The sequence below is a fragment of the Notamacropus eugenii genome, chromosome 3, assembly GCF_028372415.1.
Source record: "Notamacropus eugenii isolate mMacEug1 chromosome 3, mMacEug1.pri_v2, whole genome shotgun sequence".
In the NCBI taxonomy this organism is placed as follows: Eukaryota; Metazoa; Chordata; class Mammalia; order Diprotodontia; family Macropodidae; genus Notamacropus; species Notamacropus eugenii.
This window is the reverse complement of record NC_092874.1, coordinates 190,384,334-190,404,411: the sequence shown is the minus strand read 5'-3', so window position 1 is coordinate 190,404,411 and position 20,078 is coordinate 190,384,334. Positions and strand designations below refer to the sequence as shown.

The window sequence follows — 20,078 nt, the reverse complement described above, 5'->3', positions numbered from 1 at the left end:
ATGATCCATCATACCATCTACTGAATCACAACCAGGACAGGGCTTTTGTAGGTTATTTATGAGGAAGAGGAGATATAATACAATAATTATCTTGGAGACAAGCCTGTAGTTAAATGGATCAACTAGATGAATGACTGGAAACAACAGTCATTAAGGAGTCAATGTCAGTTTGAGGGATGCATTATTTAGGGGGAGTACCTCAGGCATTACGGCCTTGGCCTTATGCCCTTCCATATTTTTATAAAAGACCTGGCTGAAGCCATAGTCAGTATGATTATCAAATCTACAGGTGCATAAAGCTGAGCGTCACAACTGGGAGAGCAAAAGATTCAGAATCCAAAAAGCATTTCGACAAGTTAGAGGCAAATTAAATCAAATGTCATTTGACGGGGATGAATATCATTAGATGAGAAGCCCCTTTAGGGACTACTTAGTTTCTGTCTTTGTATCCCTAATATCTAGCATGGTCTCTTGCAAATTCCAGATACTTTATAAAAGTTCATCAAATTGAATAAATGTTAATTCCTACACTTCTAGTCAATAAGAGAACCACAAGTTGGGGAGGGAGAGAAGGAGAAAGAGGGGAAAGGATGGCTAGGCAATAGCTAATGTAAAAAAAAAAAAGATCTGGAAATTTTAGAGAATTATAAGATCAATATGAGTCAATATGGTAATATAGCAATAAAAAAGTAGCATTATCCAAGGTACCAGTAAGAAAAGCATCGTGACTGGACCAAGGAAGGTGATAATTCCACTGCACTCTGCCCTGGTCAAATGACATCTAGAGTATATTTCAGAAAGGTCACTGACAACAAACTAGAGCATGTCTACAGGAGAACAACCAAACTGGTGAAAGGTCTCAAGGTCATGCCATGTGTTGAATGAAGAGACACGATAAGCATTGAGAACATAAGACTAAAGGGTAGACAAAGATTGGTGTCCTCAAGCACATAAAAAGCTGCCATGTAAGTGGAAGGGGGATTAGACTTGTTTTGTTTGGCCATGGAAGTAGGCAGTGGGTAGAACGTTCAGAGAGAGGAAGATTACCTGCTTAAATCAAGCCATCCAAAAGGGGAGTATGCAACCTTGTGAGGTGATGGGTTGCTTTAATCTGTGTATAGATTGACTTTTTTTAAAAAACATGCATGCTCAATTGACTGCTATGAATAAGCAGTATAAAAGATAGAACATATTCATTTACTTTTTGAGAACCAAACCAAACTAAAATGTTTACACAGGAATTTGGCAGGTTGAAACCTGTGTACACAAGGCCAAGACTAACCAGAAACAAACTGTACTTGGTTAATAAGCAGGTATTCATAATATGATTGACGTTACACAAATATCCCAAAGTGTCTAATATTTAAAGGGTAATCATATTATGTGTATCAGAATAATTTCAAGGTGCGGTTTTAAAATAACTTTGCATATTATACAAGTGGTTTCAAAATGCTACAAACAGCTCTCCATTAAGGTTACAAACAGCTCTCTTATAGCCTCTCATTATCACTAGCCTACAATATATAAAAAGATCAGCACCCTAAAGGGGCCAGAAGTCCTTTAAGGTCTTCCCCAGAGTGGACTCAAAGCTTTCACAGATTTTCAATCTCTGAGAGTCAGAGGCAAATAGATGATTTGTTCCTGAAGGCAGGCTATTTAAAGTTATTACAGTTCCTTAGCCTCAGGGCACAGAAAGCAGTAGAAAACCTACCCTGTACATTTTCAAAATGACTGAATTTAATAACCATCTATTAAGCATCTACTGTATGCCAGGCACTGTGGTAGGCACTGGGGAGACAAGTACAAGGAACGAAACAATCTCTCCTCTCAAGGAGCACTCATCTTACTCAGAAATCTGCACACATGCACAGCATAGATAAAAGTTAATAAATACAAATATATACAAAGTAGTTAAATACAAAGCAGTTTGCAACCTTTTGCTGCTTGTTCAAGGACCTAAAGAAAAGTTCCCAAAGATTATGTTTTAGTGGTATCTCAAAAGAGGCAAAGGTAAAGGAAGGCACAAAGTATGGACAGTGTAAAGGTGAGGAAAAGAGGGAGAGAGTGGATTCAAATCCTAGGAAAGAAATTTTTGTTCCATATAGGACATGTCTTCTGAGCAAGGTGCACAGCCCACTATCTTGGCACGGAAACACAGTGTGCCTTCCAACACAAGGTCCTCTTCAGGATGTAGGAATACCAGTTTGTTTTTTCCTATCCAAGCACAATAGAATGCCCCGCTGTCTCCTCCCAATACCCACGCTCCGAGCTCCACTGAATGGTGCTCAGTCATCACAGAACTCTGAGCAGCTAGAACCCCAGTGCAACGGTACTTCCTTCATTCTTTGAGTGAGTTTCATAGTTAATGTCTGCAGAGAGAAAAAAAATCTTTTCCTTCTCTCTTCATCTAGTCATGCTTACCCACTTTAGCCCTATCTTTCCATAGTTCATATCCTCCCTTCCCATCTACCTTCATTTCACCTTTAGAAGTCCCACTCTGTTGCTAACAAATTCTCCTTCCTAAAAGTCTTCATCGTAGGCACAAGGTGCTCTACTCAGAGTCAGGAAGATGCGTTCAAATCCCACCTCAGACACTTAATTAGCTATGTGATCCTGGCTGGGCAAAGTCACTTAAACTGCTGTGTGCCTCAATGTCCTTATCTGTAAAATGGGGGCAATATGAGCACCTGCCTCAGCAAGTTGCTATGAGGATCAAGTGAAATAATATAAACATTTTGCAAACTTCAATGCACTATGTAAATGCTACTCATTGGCATCATCAACCTACTCATCAACAAACTGAACCCTCTTCTTTAGAAGACACTTCTCTGGTCATGCTCTCCAGTACTGGGTGCTCCTTGTCTCATGCCTCCAACACACTGAAGGAATAGGGATGCTCCTTGGAATTCACTGTCTCTTCAGCTATTCTGCCTCTCCTGAGGTTCACTGTTGATCTCCTTTAATACCTAGTCCAGATTCTTGGAGCAGTCATCTACCAATTTCCTGATACAATCCTCTTCCTTTCTTAAGGAACTGAATACTCATCCCACAGTCTTTCTCTCTACCCCAACCCAAGCCTTCAAATTCATGAACTTCAACCTACATGGTTATGTCCTTTTAAATACCCTGCTCTTTGAATGTCCAACAGGCACATCTCAAATACACTATGTCCAAAACAAAACGCACCACCTCCATCACAATGCCACCCAGCTCCAAACTTGGGTATTTCTTTCCAAATGCCCAGGCTTACAACATCGCAACCAACATTGTCTCTTCTCTTTCCCTCATATCCAATCAGTTTTCAAATCTTTTTGATTCTATCTCAACAATAGCTCTCATATCCGTCCCTTTCCTTCCATTCACCAATCAACTACCCTAGAATTCTAACTTGTAATTAATTGGTCTCTCTCTGTTCAGGTCATCTACTACACAGGTGTCAGAAGCATCTCACTAAAGCACAGGCCTGACCATGTTGCTCTCCTACTAATAGAGAGAAAAGAGAGAACAAGGAAGAGAGAGAGACAGTGAGAGATACCTATATACATTTTATGTTACTCCCCTTCAAATACTGCACATTTTCACCAAATTATTGTCCAAATTCAACATGCAACCCCTATCTGTGACCCTTTTCACATTCTCGGAATAAATTCCCTCCTTACCTCTTCTTCCTAAAACCCCAAGGAGATTCATCTCAGGGGCCATCTCTTAGGTGAAGCCTTTCTTGATCTCCACCACCACCACCACCACCACTCACCTACCAACCCAGTTATTGGGTCTTCTGAAATTTCTTTACGTTTACATATTTGTTGCAAACATTGTATCACATCCCAAATTGAAAGGCAGGGATTAGTTTCTGCTTTATCTTTGTATCACATAATAAAAGTATCTTGTATACAGTAAGCATTTGATAAATATTTGTTGAATTCAGATAAAAATAACGGTTCCAGCTCTTTGGAAAAGATAGGCATTATATGAGGTCTTCTGGCGATCAGGTTTCATAACAGATATACAACAACCTGTTTCTTCCCAATCCAAACTCCTACCTGGAGATTTGGACTCATCTGTATTTATTTCTCTTATAAATTTATTTAAGACTACAACCTACCGCTTATAGATGTAGGGGCATTAGGCAGTTCAAGGTACTACTGTTGCAATGAATTCTGTCTCTTATAACCTCATCCCCAAAGAAAATTCAAACTGTCTCGTGGATAACATTTAGTTATACTTCACTAAGCTGCATTGGACAGCATTTTTTGCAGCTTATTTTTGGATGCCAAGTGACCTTTGCATATCAAAAGAAAGGGTGGGACCTGATGTGTCAGTTTCAGCATTGTACAGTTTCTCCCTTGGTTTTTCTAAGGCGTTAACCAAGACTTCCTCTTCTTGCTCTGTAAGTAAACAATATCACAGCTTCTAATCATTCCCTACAATAGTCTTTGGCAAAACAAGAAAAAACATGGAATTTAGATTAAAGCTATGTATGTATAAAGTTGACTGGTCTTAACTAGACAGAGCCTGGATACATGAAAGATTCAGTACACACAGGGCATCCATTCTTCCATTTCCATTTCACAATGCTCCAATTCTGACTTGGATAAAAAAAGTTTCAATGGAATTCCCAAGACCAGGGCCCCTAATACTAAGGCAAATCCATGTAAAAGTACATTCAGGAGAAAAATGAGACCTTTATATTTGTGACTTTCAATCTATTAGACTGAGGGAATGATGATGCTCCAACTCAAGCCTCTTAGACCACTGCCAAAATTATCTTCTTACATATAGATTTAGTGATGTCATTCCTGCACAATCATTTTCAGTGGTTTCTAACGAATGTTAGGAAAGTGCTCAGTAAGCCTCATAATTCTAGACAAAGATGAGTAATCATCATTATTGCCTCCCAAGGACATAGTTCATATTCCTCTGCCCAGTATGGCCCTATGTCATGAGGTTATTACGACAAAAACATTTGTCAAACTTGACTTTCTAAAAAAAAATTTTTTTTAAACTTGACCTTTACCACCTCATGAGGGAATTATTGCAATAGCTTTCCAGTTGGATTACGTGCCTCAAATGTCTCCCTAATCTAATCCATCTTCTGCTCCAGACTCAAATTGGGATTCCACAAGTACAGGTCTGACCATGTTACCCCCTGTGCAATAAACTCCAATGGCTCCCTTCAACTTCCAGAAACAAATATAAAACCTCGTAGGCTTTTTTAAAATGCTTCATAAACTGGCTCCTTTCTACCTTTCTGGTCTTAGTACATTTTATTCCCCTTCATGTACTCTGTGATCCAACAGCAGTAATATTTTTCCTATTTCTCACAAATAGGATACCCCCTCTCTCAAATCTGCACCTCATTAGCTATTTCATGCCTAGAATGCTCTTTCTCACTTGCACCTCCTGCCCTCCGTAGCTTCCTCAAGTCTCAGCTCAAATCTTTGGCAAGTGAACTTTCCTGGTCCATCACCTCCCTCACCCATACTTCTAATGCCTCCCCTCTGAGATTTACTTCCATTTATATTATACATGCAAGCATACATACATACATATTATTTGTATTGTTGTCTGCATGTTGTTTTCCCCATTAGAATGTGTTCCTTGCAGGCACTGTCTTGTGTTTGCTTTTCTTTGTCTTTCCAACCATTAGGACAATTCCTGGCGTATAGTAAGCACTAAATAATTGCTTGCTGACGGACTGATTTAAAACCCCATATTAGTGTTTCTTGAACTGTGATCCAGGGAACCCTAAGGGGCCCCAAAGCCTCTTTGAGATGGCCCATAAGGAAAAAACTAGCTTCATAATAATACTAAAATGTTGCAATTTCTAATATCATAAATATTGTTATACCATACAAATAAAAGTTCTTTCAGAGGTCCTCAATAATTTCTAAGAGCATAAATGGTCCTCAAGCCAAAAAACTTGAAAATCATTGCTCCATATAAATGTGAGTCATAAAAATGATCCTCCATAATCAGGCCCAAGAATGTCTAACATTTTCTTCCACACGTTGTAGGCTCCAGCTAACTAGGCCACCACCTTTTGTACCCTTTAGGCATTAAGTACTTTCTCCCACTGTTCTTTATACCAGAACGCCCTCTCTATCCCTCTTCAACTGCTGGATTCTTATACATCTTTTAAAAGTTGAACTCAAATACAATCCGGTCTAGGAAACCTTCTCTGATACTCCTGATTTTTAAGGCAAATTTATAAGCATTTATTAAACATCTATGTGTCTAGGCATTATGTTAAGCACCAGGGATACAAAAAAAAAAAAAAGACAAAATTGCCTCTGCACTCAACAAACTCATAGTCTAATGAGGGGGACAACATGCAAATAACTGAGTGCAAATAAGAAATATCCATGAGATAACCAACAGAGAGAAGGCACAGAAATTAAGGAGGACTGGGAAAGGTTTCTTGAAGAAGATGGGATTTTAACTGAGACTGGAAGAAAACCAGGAAGGCTAAGACACAAAGACAAGGAGGGAGAGAATTCAAGGGAAGAGGGATGGCCACTAAAAACACAATGAGTTGGGAAACAGTCTTATATGAGAACAGCAGGGAGAGGAGGTGGTTCTTAAAAACTGGAAAGGAAGAAAGGGGCCAGGATAGGAAGAATTTAGAAGCCAAAAAGATTTTAGATCTATTCTTAAAGATAATTGAGAGCCACTGAAATTTACTAATTTGGAGCTGTATGCGTGTGTGTGTGTGTGTGTGTGTGTGTGTGTGTGTGTGTGTGTGAGAGAGAGAGAGAGAGAGAGAGAGAGAGAGAGAGAGAGAGAGAGAGAAAATAGGAGAAGAGAGAGAGAGAGGAGAGAGAGAAGGGGTAAGAGAGAGAGAAGGGGAAGAGAGAGAGAGAGAGGAGAGAGAGAAGGGGGAAGAGAGAGAGAGAAGGGGAAGAGAGAGAAGGGGGAGAGAGAGACAGAGAGGCAGAGAGACAGAGAGAGAGAGAGAGAAAGATGGTCAGACCTGGTTTTATGACCACTTTTTGACAGCTGGTAGATAAATAGAGTCAAGAGATATTTAAGGCAGAGGGCCAAACAGAAGGGCATTACAAAAGGCCACACGTGAGATGATACAGGACTGCACCTGATAGTATTATTTTCAGAGGAGAGAGGGAGCATATACAAGAGGTGTTGGGAAGATAAAATTGTTAGGACTTGACAACAGATTGGATATGGAGAGTGAGAGAAAGGAGTTAAGGATGACACGTAGGTCATGACCCTGGGGGGACTGGGTGGGTGATGGTGCACTTGAAAGTAATAGAAAAGTTAGGAAGAGAGGAAGGTTTGAAAGGAAAGATAATGAGTTCAGTTTTACATATAGTATGGCTTTTCCTCTCTGACCCCACAAGGAACTGTGTTCTACAACATTCTGATGCACTAATCACAAAATGTTTTACAATATCTTTGCATCCTATCCCTTACACCCACCAGACTATAAGTCTCAAAAGTGCAGAGATTTTGTTTCATCTAATGTTTTTGTCTCCCAAGCAATTCACAGAGTGCTTTTCACCTAGGAGTCCCTTAATAAATGGAAATAATGTCATTGTTTGTAGTGGAGTGAGGGGTCTGTTATAGTACTGGATATTATTGGATATGTATTACGGAATTATACAGTACTAGATATATATTCCTGGATTCAGAGAAGACTTGGATTTAAATCCTGGCCCTGACATTGTGCGATCTTGGGAACAGGAATGCTCATGGCGATGGGCATGGGCAAGATGACAGGCATGGGGATAGATGGGGACTGAACCTGTGAATTTACTGATATAAGGAAATCCTGGATAAGAAAAGTGACTTTCCCATGGTCACACAGAGAGTACGTGCCAGAAACATGACTTGAATCAAGAAAGGCCTTCCTTGCTCCAAGGCCAGCTCTTTGTCCACTGGGAATACAAACACAATAAGACTTGGAGCTGGATTGAACTATACAGAGCATTTAGTCCAATCTCTTATTTGACAATGGTCCCTGTCCTGCCAACTTCGTGGGGTTATTTTGAGGAATAAATAAGTAACTTATGCAAAGTGCTTTGCAAATCATAAAGGCTTTATAAACACACTGGCTGCTTTTATTACTGTGCTTGTTTTGCAAATGTTTGGCATGTATGTGTGAATGTTTGGCGACATAACATCCTCAATTTTAAGACATAGGGAGGTATTTCTTATTATCCTGAGTTGATTATCTAGTTGGCAGAAAATTCACAATGAGTCAGAGCTTCCTACTTTCACAATAAAACCAAGACTGGAAGGAGAACAAGGAAAGCACAGGATCTTCCATATTTATTTTGAGCACTATGTTCAAAATGTTGAATAGAGTGTTGATATTATATTGAAGATACATGAGACAACTGTTGTCTTCCAGGAGTTTGTAGTCAGGTGGAGAAAGAATCTTATGAGATATGGTTTCAAAGTAATGAGGAAGATTTTGTGTGTGGCTGTTGTGATCAATCTCATTACATAATAGTCCTACCTTCCTTACAACGCAGAAAAATTGTGTACTCTTACCTCCAGGATAGATTTTTTTCTAAATCTTCAGCTTTACATCCCAAGACAACCTGGATCTCATCTGCCTTTCCAAAATTATTTCACAATATTTCTGAAGACAATCAAATTAAATTACTAGCTGGTCCCTGAACTCAATTTTCTGTCTTCTAATTTCATATCTCTGCTCAGCAATCACCTTATCTCTACCTCTTAGAAACTTCAGCTTCCATCAAAGTTAAACTAAGCTCCAAGAAAAGCCCTTCTTGATCGCCAGTTTTTAGTATTCCCTCTCCTTCAAATAATATATATGTGTGTGTGTACATGTATGTGTATATATATATATATATATATATATATATATATATATATATATATATATATATATATATATATACACATACATACATATATACAGAGAGATTGCATCCCCCATGAGAATAGAAGTTCTTTGCGAACAGAATCTGTTTCATTTTTTCTTTATGTCCGTAGTGCCTAGTATAGTGTTTTACACATAGAATATATTTAGTAAATATTTTCTGCATTTTAACTGAATTATTTTGATGACTGTGATTTCACTAGTTTGACCAAGTATGCTCTCCACCAATATGGATCATAAACCATTCTACAATTTTTCATTATCTATGATTGTTGTCTTTGTCCTTCCCTACAAGGATGTATCCCACAAACAAGAGCCATGCTTCCCAGTACCACATTCCAACCCTAGAAAAGATTCAGTGGCCTACAGATATACCCAGAAGTCAGAGTAGCAAGGACAACATAGGCCCAGAGTAGTATACGTAGTCTTTAGGATACACAAGCGGTAAATGAACAGGCATGGAATAGGAGAACACTTGGGACAGAGAACGACTTCCACTATTCCATACTGCCTTCTTCATTAATTGATATTTCTGAGAGTACAGCTCATCAGAAATCTTAAAATATAAAACATATATAAAAGAATAGTGAGGCTGATGATTGAATTGACTGTTGAAAGGACAAATGAGACAGCAAAGCTGTTTTCCTCCAGAATCCATAATTTCTATGAATCATAAAGTAAAAATAATTGAAAGAATATATTCTCCACAAAAAGGATACTAGATTTTAAAACTGATTAGACAACCAAATAAATGAGGAGGTCAAAGTAAATAATTCTCATAAATGAATGATATTGCATTTAAAAGGGTAAACTGGTCAGAGGGTGAAGGGAAGAGAGTGACGGAGAATTTTGTACCATATGCTTATCTAGGCTAGGAGAGAGAAATCTTTAAAAAGAGAAAAAAAAATTAAAAAGAAAGATAATAATAAGTAAATTAAATAAAATGACCAAGGAAGGAGGCATAGGAGAGCATGTGAGAGAAGACTGGGATAAAATTAGTAAAAGCATTCCTACAGGTTAGATAATAGCAGAAGAACAGCTATAAACTAAACTCAATAAACTATTGCAGGCAAATACATTTAAAATTTTTTTAAAATAAATACATAGACAGAAAATGAAGGTATAGAACAAAATTAACTCTGCTTCAAGTGATTATTAGAAATAATTGGCAAGCATGATTTAAACAAAGCAACAATTAAAAAATGACAATGTTAAAAGACATAGAGAAGTCATATGATGCTTAAAGGCACCAAAGACATTTAACCATTGTTATGAATCAAAAGACATAACATCTGAATTCATAAAGGAAAAGTTAAATCAAATTGTGAAAGGATAGAGTACCACAATAATTGTAGAAAATGTCAATATTCTTTTGGAGTGGAATAAATCTAACAGAAGGTTAGCCAAAAAGAAAAAAACAAATAGCTTTCCTTTTTTAGAAACCAAAAAGCTAAACAAATAGTTGGAAAAAATTAAATTAAAAAAAATTATACATCTTTTCAAAGCAAACATTTCAAATATACATATTTCTCAACCTCAATGATAACTTTACACAAATTAATAATGTGTTAAGTAGGCCATGAGTAAATAACAAATCTTTAATAGGAGAAATTTTGTGAATACCTCCTTTATGGATTGTAACACAATGAAAACAGGAACAAAAGAAAAAATAAAAAGCTGATGTAGACTAAATAACAGTACTCTGAATGACTGGTCCAAAACCAAATCAGAAATAACTGATAATTATGTTAAAGAGAATAACAATGAGACCACATACCAATTTTAGGCAGATGCAGCTAAAGCAGTCCTCAGAGAGAAAATAAGATCCCTGGAAATATTGAAAGGAAATTGTTAATTGAAAGGAAATTGAAAGGAAAAAGTTAATAACCTAGAAATTTAACAAAAGAAAAATCTAGAAAATCAGCAAGTAAATTAAGAACAAGCTTAAAAGAAATCTTTAAAATTCAAGAATAAATATGTTAAACAACAAAAAGACTAATTTTCCTCCTCAAACCTGTCCCTCCCTCCCAATTTCCTACTTTCTGCTTAGGATGATACAATGCTGCCAATTCCTTCAGGTTCATTAAGTGTTATCCTCAACTTGAACCTTCTCCATAACCCTACAACAGCCAATCAGTTACCAATACTTGAATTTTCATTTCTGCCTCTACAATGCCTCTCCCATCTATCTCCTGTCTACTCACACTATTATTACCAATTTTAGGCCCTAATTGTCTCTCACCTGAACTACTAAAACAGCTTCCTAAGTGGTTTCCCTGTTTCCAGTCTCTCTCCTTTTAACAGGTAAATAGATAATAAGAATTCATTAAGTGATCACTATGTGCCACCTTCCACACAGCTGCCAAAACAATCTTAGGATCAAGTTTGTAAAGATTATCCTCATGATCAAGACTTTGGTGACTCCCCATTAATTGGTTATAGGACAAAATAAAAACTCCTCAAGCCTAGAACTCAAGGTCCTCTATAATTTGACTCCTACTTACATTTCTAGTTTCCCACGCACACCCCCACCCTTCCATATTACTCCCTTCTCTATTCCAGGTAACCTAGAATATTGACTGCTATTGCCCAAATGTAATACCCCATCTCCCTTCTCGGTGCATCTGCATACGTTTCCTAGATGGAATGTACTCTACATCTATACCTTATCGATCTCTACCTCTCTGAATCCTTGACTTGCATTCAGATACCACTTTCTAGGGGAAGTGTTTCCTGAGTTCCCTAGAAGTTAGTGTTCTTTCCCTGTGCATTATCTTTCTGTGTAAATGTCATATTCCCCTTACTATAATGAAAGCTTCTTAAGAGCAAGGACCATTTTTGGTTTTGTCCTTGTATTTCTGATACCTTGTACATCGCAGGCATGGAATAAATGCACACTGAATTGAATCTTCATATTAGCTCATGAACACAGTGCCTTTCACATAAGTACTTAAAATTCCAAGTTGCCACTTAGTGGAGAGACCTATGGTTTTTAATACAAATACTTTCTCAGTGATGCTGTATGATTGCAAACTGTTGAATACAACAATTTTCCAGGGATCAGTGTTGCTGGTGAATGCAAGCAGATACACCATATTTTCAGTGATGCTCTATGCTCAAGAAGCATGTATTTGAGCAAATAAATGTAAGACCAGAAAAGAAGATGGGCTAATGATATGGCAAGAATGAAGGCAAAAAAAATGATCTATTAGGATCCATGAAATTTTAAAGACTCAGAATGAAGCCTCCATGGTGTTACTTGGATCCTACAAAGAATATAGGAAAGAAAAGGGAAAAGACTCAATCTAATGGGAAAGTATGGAGAGAATACTCACATCTTTGAAATGACAGATTCACTGAAGAATATTTATGTCAAGAATACAAAATGCCAAAAATACAAAGATGTTTAAGCATTAGGAAAACTATCAACATTAACAGCAAAGATAACCTCCTTGATATTACTATTTGCGGAGAGAGAAGGAAAAACAGACCTGTAATTTAATCAGAACTCCTTCTACTAAAGCAGAGTAGTGTCTGTTCTAGAACTTATACTCTGGGACATGGAGAGGTTAAGTGACTTGCTCAGGTAATATACGCCAGAAACAGGATCTCTGAACTCAAGGATTTCTGACTTCAAGGTCTGCTTTGTATTGAATGATAGCACTTTTTTATAAGCACATTTTTATAATATATAGTGCCTTGCACAGAGTAGGCATTTAAGAAATACATATTATACCACATTCCTTCCCTCTATATCTCATGATTAGATATTCACAGACAAATAAAAACTTCAAATGAAATATAGCATAAATTAATGTTAATAATGGAAAGTTCAGGATTAAAAAGAAATTCTCCTTAAAATGATGAAAAGTATTTATCTTAAACCAAGAATTAATTAGCAATACCTATAATACAGATATACTAGAAGATTTTCTAGTAAGATCAGGGATGAAGTTGAAACACCTGCAGTCATCATAATAATCTGACGTGCTAGAAATGCTAGCTATAGCAAAAAAAAAGACAAGAGAAAGAAACTGGAGAATGGCAAATACCAGGTGGAATCATTTGTACTGCAAAGGGATATGATTTATTTTAAAAAATCAAAGAATCAACATAAAAGGTCATAAATTCAAAATATGAAAGGAATTAATGAAAATCATGAGCATTCCTATATATTACTGTGGCAGGATGGGGATGGGGGGTAGAGTATGAAGGGAAAAGGGATAAAGAGAAAAATTTTACAACAAAATTCACCAAGTACTTGGAATTAACCCAACCTCTCCATACATAGGACTTATACAAATACAACTACAAAACAGTTTTGAAAGAAAGAAAAGCAAGGCCAGGACAGCTGATCAATGTGTTGGAGTAAATGGGACAAAAGCGAAACAGGATATTCTCTCTCTCTCTCTTTCTGTGTGTGTGTGTGTGTGTGTGTGTGTGTGTGTCTGTCTGTCTGTCTGTCTGTCTCTTTTTCTTTCTCTCAGAGAAACAAGAGATGTGTTATACACATACACACACACACACACACACACACACACACACACACACACACACACAACCAACCAACCAAAAATGACTAAAGAAAAAAAAACACTGATAAGATTTTTAAATATATTATATAAACCAAACCATCTAAAGTATTGGGAGCAAAAGGGTTGGAAAAAGAAAGAAAAAATGACGAAATTTTCTTAGGTAAAGAATTAAAAGAAATCCAAAGTAACAAGCAAAACATTCAATTTTCATGACTAGGCTAAAGCAATATAATAGAAATAATGACATTAACCAAATTAATAAATGGATTTAATGCTATATCAAATTACTAAAAGAATAAAAAATATTTATTCATTGAATTAAATGAAAGAAAAAATCCATATGGAGCAAAAAGTTACCTCTATCAAGAGAAAAATTAAAAATTAATAAAGAGGGGTTAATGTTATCAAAACTCAAATTATATTGTAAAGTATTGATCATCACTACTGGATGAAAACATCTAAAAGCAATATGCATAATAGAATAGACAATTAAAGCTTAGGAACAAATACTGATTCTGTTTACTCTTGGAGAAACCCAATAGAACAACTATGGGTAAAAGAAGTAATTAATAAGAACTCTGAAAAAATTGAATAAAAATTAAGTCTAAAATGAGTTTGGTCAACTATTTGACAATAATAAATGCCAAGGGAAAAACAATGTAAATTTTAAAAGCTCATATATGTTTATAGATACAACTTCAGTTCTTTTAGCAAATAACTTAAAAAGTAGGTGCCCCTCAGTTAGGGAACAGCTAAACAAAGGTGGCCCATGATTGTAATGGAATGTTACTATACTGTAACAAATAATGAAACTGATGAATATGGAGAAACAAAGAAAGACATATGAACTGATGCAAAGTAAAGTAGGCAGAATCAGGAAAACTAAATACACAATGACTTTAACAGTGTAAGTGGAAAGGACAACACCAAAAAGCATTAAAGTTGAATATTGAAAAAATTATAAAAGTCAAATTTGGTCCCAAACAATAGCTATGAAAAGCTACTTCTCCCTCTGGCTCCTTTGCAGGAGTTGGAGTACAAAGGTAAGGGACACTGAATGTAATTTCCGATTACTTCTCCCCTATGTATTGGTTTTGCTGAATTTTTTTTTCTCTAGTTCATCTTTTTTAAAAAAAATCCTTTGTTATAAAGGATGAATCTCTGGGAAGGAGGAAAGGGAAAAACATATAACAAAAAATGTAGGTGATGTCAAAACCAAAGATATCACTAAAATCTCTTTCTCTTTCACTACTTACAGGAAGGAGAAGAATTTATAACCACTTTTAGGATAGTAAGTATCCAGTTACAATTATAAAAGGAACAACAGACTACTTTGGTTATATAAAAATTATGCACAAATAAAATCCAAGGAGTTAGAATACGAAAATATACGGACAGGAGGAATATTTTTACATTACTCATCTAAAAGTCTGACATTCAAAATCTACAAGGAAAGGATACATATTTATAAGATTTAGTGTCAATGTAATGCAGTAGATACAGGATTAGATTTCAAGTCAGAAGATCTTGGATTTGCATACCGCCTGTACTACTTCTTATCTCTATGATCTGAGGCCAATCATTTAACCTCTGTATGTTTTAGTTACTCATCTGTAAAAGAAGGCATTTGGATTAGATGGTTTGTAAGGTCTCTTCTAACTCTACATCTATCATGCTATGATCCAGGCATTCCTCAATAGATAAGGAGTCCTTAAAAAAAGAGTCTGCAGAAAGGAAATGCAAATTTTCAACAGCCATGCGAAAACTTTAAAAGTGCTAATTAACAGAAAAATGCAAATTTAAACAACTATGAATTATCACTTTATTCCCATCAAATTGGAAAGGATAGTAAAAGTTGAATATTTTCAATACTGCAAGAACTATGGGAAAATAGAAATGTTCATCACTGCTCATGGAGCTGTGAATTTGTCCAACTGTTTTTTAAATCAATCTGGAAATGTGCAAAAAAAAGTTATGAAATTATACATATCTTGGACCCAATGATAACACTACTGAGTTTATACCCTCAGGAAGTTACTGAATCAAGAAAAGCCCATCTGTATAAAAATATTCATAGGAAAACCATTCGTAAATGAAAAAAGAAACAAATTATGTGCCCAATGATCAGAGGAAAACATAAAATCTTGTAATGAAATACTATTGTACTACATGGAAGGGCAAATATGAAAAACTTAAGAAATATGGAAAGACTTTTATAAAACAATAACATCTTTATGTAGTATTTTAAAGATTACAAAATTTTTTACATATGTATTATCTAATTTAAGCATCCTAACAATGTTATGATGAAGGTACTAAACATTTTCTCATCAGTCAATTAACAAACTCTTATTAAGTGCTTACTACATGCCAAGCACGGAGCTGAACCCTAGGGATACAAAGAAAGGCAAACACATTCTTTGGCCCCAAGGAGCTTATATTCTAATAGAAGAGAGAACATGTAAATAAATGGGAACAAGCAAAATATTTTCAAAACACATAGAAGAAAGCTGCAAATGGTAAGATTCTAGCACCTGGGGGAAGCTGGGTCTCCTGTAGAAGGTGGTATGTGAACTGTCTTGAAGGAAGCCAGGGATATAAAAGGAAGAGATATGATATAGATAAGGTATAGATAAGGAAACTAAAACCCAAAAACATTAGCTTGGCTTGCCAAGGGGTCATACAACTGACTGCCTAGATACATTTTCCTTTCAGGCTTTTCATGACACTCCTCAGCCTTTGTTCTCCTACCAGCTGACAATTCCTTCTATGGCTATGCTGCTGAATGTAGTTTCATCCATGTCACATCCACTGGACATACCCCAAGGTTCTTTCTTACATCCTCCATTCTTTTCTCTAAGTGGTGATCTCATCAACCCTCACTGGTTACAATTATGGTTTTTAGAAATAGGTCTACAAGATCTATATAGCCAACCCTAGTCTCTCTACTGAGCTACAATACCCTGTTCCTCAGCTGACTATTGGACATCCACAACTGGATGTTCCACAGACATCTCAAATTCAAAATGTCTAAATGAGAAGGCATTATCCTTTCCCCCAAACCCACTCCCCTTCCCAATTTTCCTATGACTGCCAAAGGCTCTACTATCCTTTCAATCACCCTGCATCACAACCTCGGTGTTCTCCTGGATTTCTCATTCTCACTTATCTCACATATTCAAATATTGTCATTTCTATTGCTACGACATCACACACATGTTCCCCCTTCACTCCACACAGTCACCACTCTCATTCAGGCCTCGTCATCTGTCACCTGAATTACTGCAATAACCTCCTAACTGGTCTCTTTGTCTTGTTTCTTCCCACTCGTAGCTAATCTTCATTCAGGCGCCAAAATGATTTTCCTAAAACATAGGTCTGACTAACTCCTTTCTATACCTCTATAGGCTCCTTATTACTTCTAAATTCTTGCTTGGCTTTTAAAGCTCTTCATAGTGTGCTCCTTTCCTATTTTATATGTTCATCTTACACGTTTCTTTTCCATGCCCTCTGCAATCCAGCTACATTGAACTGTTTGATGTGTCTCACACCATACTTCATATTCCATCTCCAAGTCTTTGTATTTGCTGCCCTTTATGGCTCATCAAAGGTTCTGACCTGCTTTATAGAGAAATGAATAACCAGCAGTCAGTCAAAAAGCCTTTAATGAGTGCCTACCTACTATGTGCTAAGCTTTGGATTAACTGAAGATCAGACTTGTGTTTGTCCTTCGTTGCCGAAGAAGACTATGCCATAGAGAAATGATGACATGATTTGCACTGGACTTTGTTTTGAGTGAGGGAGGGCTGTGAAGGTTCTCCTCCAGAGCCATCTGAATCCAGTGACCAGATATTCATCAGGAAGACTGGAGATGACCCAGGATGCACTGGGAGACCTTGGGCCCTTTAGGCCAAAGTCTTTGCAGGTACTCACTTAGCAAAGATCAAACTACTAGCAAAGGGAATGAACTTTGGGCTAAATCCAAAGGATGAATACTCTTATTCAAAAGTGAGGCCTCCAGTAACAACCAATGCAGCCCTCTTTGCCCCTCCATCTCCTCTGTGTCTTCTTCCTAAGTGCCTAGTCTTTGCTCTTTTTCACCAATTTCCCCTTTGCTGTCAAAAACCAAACTATTCTTTTGATAACCTGACACCTACACGTCTTGCCCATCTCGATAATTCCTGCCCATGCTCCTTGAGCAATGCACCTGTAAAACATCTAAAAGGCAAGGAACTTCTTAGTACTATCACTATTGGAATAGCCTACCACCATGCCTCTAGCAAGACCTTGCTTGCTTGGGGTACAATCAGTTCCAGCTGTTGAGCATTCTCAGAATATAGCCACAAGGACTACAAGAGCTTGTTAGGTCAAATTAGAACAAAGTGAAGAAAATGCAGGTGTTTGGCGAGATTGTGTCTCCTTGTTAGCATCACAGTCACCACTCAGTAAAAAAAAAAAAAGTTAATACATTACTAGTACATAATAATAATGCTAATACAACTATTGAATGATCTTGGCCTAAAGGATCAAGATGCCTAGACCCACATGCCCTAGAAGGTGTCCTTCCATTTATCCATCCCCAGCTACATTCAGAATGGTAAAGCCAATATCAGTGCTCATTCAGGAGTATCCCTGCTCTGAGATGAAGTCTTCACTCAGTTCACAAGAAGAATCAAGATACACAGAGCTGGTCCTCTAGCAAACCGGGAAGCAATTCTTGGTCATTTTGGCACATGTGTCTGTACCTCAATCATAGGGTCCTGAAGCCCAGTGCTCTGGCCTCTACGCACTGCTGGCCATCATTCCTTCACCACTACCTCCTAACTAACCAATTGGATCATTTTTCAGATTAAAGTCATAGAATAGTAAGTATCAGATGAAGAATTTGAACAGATGCACTCTAAATCCAAAATCATGTTTTAATATCATCTCTCACTGAATGAAGCATATAAGAAGAAGGGTTAGCTTTAGAGAAGGTGACCAAAATCTTACTTTGTAGAAATCCTTAAGGAACTTATCTTAATTACTAGGTAAATATATTTTGCCTTTCAGCATATTAATCTGCTTTGCCTTAATGAATGGAGCAATTGAAGTTGCTCTAAAGTCACTGATCTGAATATTTTACTCAGTCTTATTTTTATCATTTTACTTAGCAAACCCCTTCTTTTATTTTAACTTTAATTCTATTTTTAAATTTATGGAATAAACAAGCATTTCCATAACACAGTATAATAAAAAAGATGACTGCACACAAAACTGCAAATCTATTATGTCAATTTGCTATTCCTTTTAAATATATAATAAAGCTATATTAAAATCTCTTCTTTTTTTACAGAAGCAATATGTATAGCCCTTGTTCTAAATTTCAAATTAACAAAGTTTCACTATTTAAATTTCCCATGAGGACCTACTGTGCCTAGGTCAAATTCTTATTTTCCTGGCTAATTTAAGATCTTATTTCTCCTTTTATGGTTTTGGACAGCTGGGATTGTTTTTAGGGACACTAAGCCTACATGGGAAACTCTCAAACTCCAATTTGGCAGACGTGACAAGAAGGCAACACTGACAAGAAAACATTTCAGAAAGTATTTTGGTTTTGTGGCATTCTTAAAATTTATATTTTATACTATTTCAAAACTGTCTTTAATTTTTAATGGGAGATACAGTTAAAAAAAAAACTCACCCCCTATCATAGACTCTGTGAACACAATAAAACTTTGAAAAGATTCTTTAAAAGTGAAAATCATGAGTAATTGTAGTCTTCCTCAGCAGAAAGATTTTCTCAGTTTTCTTTACCCTCCCCCTCACTTCCTCAACTACAAATGTAAAGCATACAAGGGTAGTACAGTTCTGAAGGCAATGGAAAGGCTGAAAGCTTGCTTGAATGAAACAGGCTCCACTAGCTAGCAAGGAAAGGCAATTCAACAGATTAACTTTATTTTTGTCACAAATTCTCCTAAATTGCTAGTTCCATATTCTAACTAATGGCTTGTTAGTGACAGTGTTATAATTGTTGCACCAAATGTGAGCAACTGTTAGAGTGAGAAACATATGTGACCTTACATGTAAGAATTATTCCAACTACAGAAATAAGCACACTATTTATCACCATAGTAACACTGAAAAACAAATAGGAAAGCCAACTCACAGATCCCATTTTTCAGACTGAGTGTGATCACAGACGCACATATATGTACATAATTTAAGTACAATGTCCTTTGCCAAAATGGTTACAACAGATGCATAGTCTGCCTGAAGAATAAAGATCATATTATAATCTACACTTAGGAAATTAGCTGAAAAATATTCTTCAATAAAGCTTACGTGGATATACAAGTTTTGTATATAGACCCTTTCTCCTGTCCTACTGTGCATGCTGATATACCACAAATGTACTTGTTTAGAAAGGCATTGTAGCAATTAATGTGTAACAGGGAGACTGATTGGTTCACTTTGTCATCTAAAAAAACAACAACCTGTCATCTCAAATATAGTACTAATTCGCCTTGGAATCAGTTGGGAAAAATTAGATTCAAATCTTGTATTTGACCAATAATAGAGCTGTGAATCTGAGAGAGTCAGTCAAATCCTCAGTGCCTTATATTCTAAGAATGTAAGTTATAGATCCTCTGTGTGTGTGTGTGTGTCTGTATGTGTGTACGTATGATATAGAT

General features: G+C 36.6%; 1 protein-coding gene across 10 annotated transcripts in view; it reads right to left on the bottom strand.

The window, feature by feature from the left end:
- The window catches only part of EPS8 (EGFR pathway substrate 8, signaling adaptor), a 249,963-nt gene that overhangs the window by 153,278 nt on the left and 76,607 nt on the right, over positions 1-20,078 (bottom strand). For 7 of the 10 annotated variants that reach the window (XM_072653631.1, XM_072653640.1, XM_072653638.1 and 4 more), the window contains one exon: positions 10,647-10,697. The exons of the other annotated variants lie outside the window; for them this stretch is intronic. The gene's annotated coding sequence lies outside the window, so the exon portion shown is untranslated. The remainder of the gene's footprint in view (positions 1-10,646; positions 10,698-20,078) is intronic. 10 annotated transcript variants of the gene reach the window in all.